The sequence below is a fragment of the Protopterus annectens genome, chromosome 1.part1 (genome assembly GCF_019279795.1).
Source record: "Protopterus annectens isolate FY-2018-M chromosome 1.part1, PAN1.0, whole genome shotgun sequence".
Classification (NCBI taxonomy): Eukaryota; Metazoa; Chordata; order Ceratodontiformes; family Protopteridae; genus Protopterus; species Protopterus annectens.
In genome coordinates this window covers 609,768,086-609,774,085 of record NC_056726.1, presented here as the reverse complement: position 1 = coordinate 609,774,085, position 6,000 = coordinate 609,768,086, and positions in this window count along the sequence as shown.

Sequence of the window (6,000 nt, the reverse complement as noted above, 5' to 3'; positions counted from 1 at the left end):
GTCAGGGCACAGACCTGTTAACCACTTTTAGCCTCTGCTGGTGTGGTCCACGCCCTGGGAAGCATTTGCGTTCATCCAGACCTGTTACCACTGTACTACAAATGACTGTGTCACTCCCAACAGTTGTCCCTGCTTCTGCTGTCATTCCACAGGCATCTAGTATACGTACACTTTGACAGACCCGGCCAAACAACATGATGCTGTGGCACAGTTGACCTGCACCTGTCAGCCCTGGGAGTACAGATCACATGTTGGTCTCTTGCTGCTTTTATACTGCCTGTCTTGCACAGTGCCCAATAACAGTCACCACCAGAACAGGAACAGGCTAGCGAAGCATGTGGTCATGTCACACAATGCTTGACATCATCCTCTGTGACACACGCAGGCAAGACACACCTGATACTGCACCACTGCAATATCTCTGCAGTGACTATGACCTACCTCTTGGCTCTGCGGAGCACACCTGCATTGACTGGGTATAGACAGACCATACCTCTCAGGCACGTACCTGGACTGGCACACCCATAGCTGAGGTGTCCCCATATTCCACTATGTTGTACACACATCCCGGCTGGTTACTTCGCACAATGCATCACAGGTGCTCCACGTGCATATGACTGTGTCCGGAACTACTGCTGCTACTAATGTGAGACTGACAGTAACCCACACCTAACTGTGATAGCCGCACATGTACTGACACATTAGGCGTACACTGTGCGTGAGTCATAACCTCCGCTCAGCTGGTTCGACCCATACACCACCTCCAAGACCAACAGTATCCTTGTCATGGACACTACCAACATGTGACTGCTGTTCGACACCTGCGGTTGTCCCCTCATTGGTGGTATCCGAACATCTGCTACCCACCCTTGTTAGCCACATACCGGCACCACACACTTCACGGCATACACAGTAGATGAGTACTACAACACCAACTACAGATGTAGTATGACAGCGGTAGTTGTCGTGACACACGTGCAGGTAGACAATGCACATGCAAACGCTGAGACATACCACAGTGCACTTCAATAGCATGTACACGACAATGTGGTTCATGCTATTCCACACAGAGCCATGCAGGTACACACCAGAATACAGATGACACTCTGGGGGTGTAGTCCCATGGACATACTTTACAACAACAGGTGGAGGCTGTTACACAATGGTGTACATTCCCATGGGCAGGGTGACTCACTGATCAGCCTCAGTAGGACCACAGGATCTCATATCACATACACCATAACTAGCTACATACACATTACTGCAACACATTCCAAGATGTACCACAGGGCATTTTGGTGGTATGTCAGTAGTCGTATGCAATACCCACATCTGCTCACACATACAGCTGTCACTCTGGAACATGACAGTAACAGGTGATGTTGGCAACATCCTGTCTAATGGCTTCATTGATAACATTACACCCTCTCACTCCCTGCAGGGCCACATTCCTTGCAGGTACATTGCGGTGAACCTGCAGTCACACCTACACAGTACTGACCTGCACTCTATATGTCCTAGGACACAGGCCTCTTGTCACCCTGCAATATCCCAGGCTGTGATGTCCACAGAACTCTGAACAGCATTTCTCCCCACTGGGACACCATATTCAGTAATAGCCTTGTACCAGACTTTGTAGCCCCTGACTGGCACCCAGCGACTGTAACACTCCTCACAGGTGGCGCCACACTACATGACTGGGACTATTGCCCTACCACACCTCACTGGTCTGTTATGCATGGCTATGGGGCACATAATCATGGACATCATTCGTCGAGTCTCTGTTGTGTCCCAGTCCTTTGATGCCAGCTGGGTTGGTTTTGTCGGGGACACAGCATGCCTCCTACACCTGTTGAACACCTTTCCTACAGTCGCCAGAGTTGTTGATGATGACACAGGTGTCCACACAGCCTGCATTCTCCTCTCGCTGCCATTCAGCACCGTTCTCCATTCTGGTATTGACTACATACACATCCACCTGCACATCACAACATATGTCTCCAGATGTTATGCAATGTGACTAATGGACGGGACATACACACTGAGGGTGGCATACCAAATCACATACTGCAATCCAGTTACACTTGGCTTACCACAGTCCTCAGTCATGGGGCCCTCATGCTCGGTATATGCTTCCCTGAGGTACAGGCTACCACTGAGGGGACTTCCCTGCCTAGCTTTACAGACCACTGCATACCCAGCACCGTTGTTGCTCCACCAGCTGATACAGACCCCATCCATACTGGTGTCACTGTGACAGATACCAATATGAACATCATGGCCTCTACCTGCATGACACTCGGTGTGTACATCACCTTTGCAATACACCATCCTCCCACTGGTTATCACATAGGTGTTATTCCCCTACATACATGTTACATTGTACATGTGTGTAAGACACATGTATGTCGCACACACTCCTGTGATTACCACATTGCCACTGTGGCATGGATATCCTTCTACATGTTCACATGTGTCGGTCCTGGGTGTGTAGCTGGTACATGGGCACCCATTGTACCTCTGAACACCAGACGTATACACACATCCATGGGTACAACACCTCACGTAGGGTGTACCTTACACAACAGCTTTACATACCCCAACATTAATATGCCATGATGTTTATTGAGCTACACCTGGTGACGTATGTGGCTTATGTACAGACACCACATCTGTACACATGTGCAGACTACATACTCAGGGGTGACGTCTGCTGCACAGACAGGGCCCATGTCTGCAAATATGTTTATGGATATACTCCGCATACACGACATACACAATAGCCACTATGACCATGATGCTCATGGATATGTGCACACACACGCGATTGTATGTGGCACGTGCTTGGGGGTTGCATTCTCAGACCGGACACTCACCATGCTTTGGGACATGTTTCCTATGTACATCACGCATGGACAGTCAGTAGCAGTGTTCATGTGATATCTCGCTTGCTGGATGGTGGACACATGTATGCCAGGGATCGCTACAGTGGCTGTACTGTACAGTGATGCAGGTTACGCATGGCTCTTCTGTTCACAGGACACTACCCTGAAGAGGTGCCACTGGTGTGCACACTGTAGTTGTTGTTACACATTGACTTGCCAGACTGCATGGTACACCACTATGAACCTGTGCAGCTATTACATGTCCTTTGTGCATGGTTACTGGTATAGTCCTTCCAGTTAGATTGGCTGTCATGCTATTACAATATCCTGTGACTACGGGCCATATGTCTACTGTTATTGTACACGCCAATCATGTTCATGTTTGTCTGTCACATCTCTTCCGCTATTCTAATATGGGAGTAATGTTTGCGTCCTTTGCAAATGCACAGAGTGGAGTACATAGTTATTTCATCATAACTGTTTATACATATCTTAATTACATAGTACTCACATGACTATATAATACCTTTGTTATGCATCATATGCCTGTTCTCCTGTGTAACATATCTGATGTATCAATCTACTGTACTATACATTACACATGTTTTACATGGTATCCCATAATTCAACCATTACTTGCACAGAGGGTCCAACTTAGACATGTCATTGACGTTATATGCACATACACATGCGCACTGTTACAGTATATCTACATATACTATCCCCTACTATGGCACGTACTTATTGGACATACCCTGCCACTGACGGTGGGTCGTATAACATTGTTCTGTTTAACGCCGTCATGTTGCATCCCTTGTGGTGTCTGTGCTGTTTACCGTGTGGCCCACTGCTGGACGCACATCTTCTACAAGCATTGGTACGATCAGCGAGACATCACTACATAAATACCATTCCCCACTTTATGCATGGCGGACACTGTTAATTACTGCAAACCAGGCTATGCATACATTGACATTACATAATTCAGAACATACTATACATACAGTTAAGTGTTATACATACCTTGATATCGTTCTGGTGTTTCAACTCTATCTCGCTCCTCTGTATCATTCTTTCAACTGTTATACAGTATGAGCATACAGTTTGCATATCTGGCAAGTCATCCTTATATACGTCTATGCCTGCAACATGTGGTTTACTGCCACCAATTGGTGGTCCGGTGTGACTAATTACGTGCACTTCAGCTGTGCAGCTACTCCTTTCGTCAATTACGCAGCAGCAGTGGACTATAATTGAATTCTCCACCTGGGCATTGGCCATTTGCCCTGACTTTGGGGAGACAGCCTGTATTGTGTTTTGTTGTGTGTAATTGCAACTGCTTTGTGTAGAGCCAAGTCTATTTTGGGGTCATGTCCCCCGTGGATTGTGTGTGATTCTACCTGTGACTGTACCTGTCATCCCACCCGTCTGATGAAGGACTATTGCAAACACCTGTAACATCGCCGTTTGTTCCGTTATACGATGGATACAATTTTGCATGGTGCCTTTAAATGTCTCTCACAAGGTATGTTAACGGTTCAGCAGATGTAATTGTCTAACTAGATGTTTGGGCTGTGGTTACGGTCTGTATTGCTATAGTTTACAGTGTGGGGGATGTAGGCGGGTGTACGTAGCATATACGGTTTTGTGGGGCTTGCATTTCTACGTAGTCCATATATATGTGTGTGGGCCCCTTCCCTAATTACAGTGCTATCACTTAATAGACTTCTATTATGGGAATTTACTGTGGGCCATTGTTAATTGGTTTCAATATGGTATGCAGATGTGGTTGATACTTCCACACCTCCGGATGTACGGCGATATGTGCAGAGATATTTGTAAATGAATGCTATCCCATGTATGTCTGCCCCAGATATTTGCTGTCATTGCAGTGGTGTTGGTGTCAGACCCTCTGTCACATGGCTTGCCACCTTTTCATATGGCCATAGTTGGACACATGTGGGTCACACAGTTGTGTTTACAGGCTGACATATGGCCACGGTCAGTACACAGGATAGCACATACTTTTATCCTCATTACAAAACTATTGTTCTTGGTCCTTCACTACGTATCGGTTTACATGTAACATTTCCGTTTCTTACATACAGGCATGAGTATTTCCTGCAACTATTGCATATTATGTGAGACATACTAATGTCCTACACTCACGGACAGTTGCCATTTCTAATGTTTCATGTCAGGACACACCTGCCCAGGGGGGGCCGTCCCTCCCGATGTGGGACATGTGTTTACCGTATGCCTACGGATAGCTATACCCGCACCTACCGTAGTCATCTACCTCCGAGTTGCCACCTACAGACACACTATGCGGACACACACGACACACTTTAGTCACAGGGGAACACACATGGCACCCTCATCACACACATACACAGGTTACATCACACACAACCACAGTTGTACACGGTACCTATGTGGTCCGCACCGCCGACAGCGGTGAATACATGTCCTTACTATTGTCCTATTGCTCGCGGTTCTACAGTTCCAGTACTGTGTTCTTTCTGTCTTTCATCATCCTGGTTATGCGTGTCGGTGTGTGACACGTTTCATAGTTAGCGGTATCCTGTTTATTTGTACCTCAAAGGTGTTTCGAATGTCGTCGACCTATCTATATATTTGCAGATGCCAGTGACCCCTTGTATATCGACATATATCACACTATTGCCCTTTCTATCTGTATTATATATATGTAGATACATATATATATATATATATATATATATATATATATATATATATATATATATATATATATATATATATATATATATATATATATATATATATATATATATTTATATACATATCTCGAACAGGGGTGGTGACAGGCACGCTACGCCTTTCATTGTGTGTTTGTCAGTGTATACTGTGTTTCCTAGACTCCGAATGTTTGTGTCTGTACCTGTCACATTACACACCTGCCATAGGTTAAGATTACCTCCCATCCCACTTTGCGAGGGACAATCCCTCTTTGTGCAGTTGTGTCCTGTGAAATATTTGTGAACATAGCAAATGTCCTGCTATTTTGGGACAAACATATTCCCTATAATTTATGGCATTGTTGCATGTCACCCTTATTCTGTATCTGACCCAC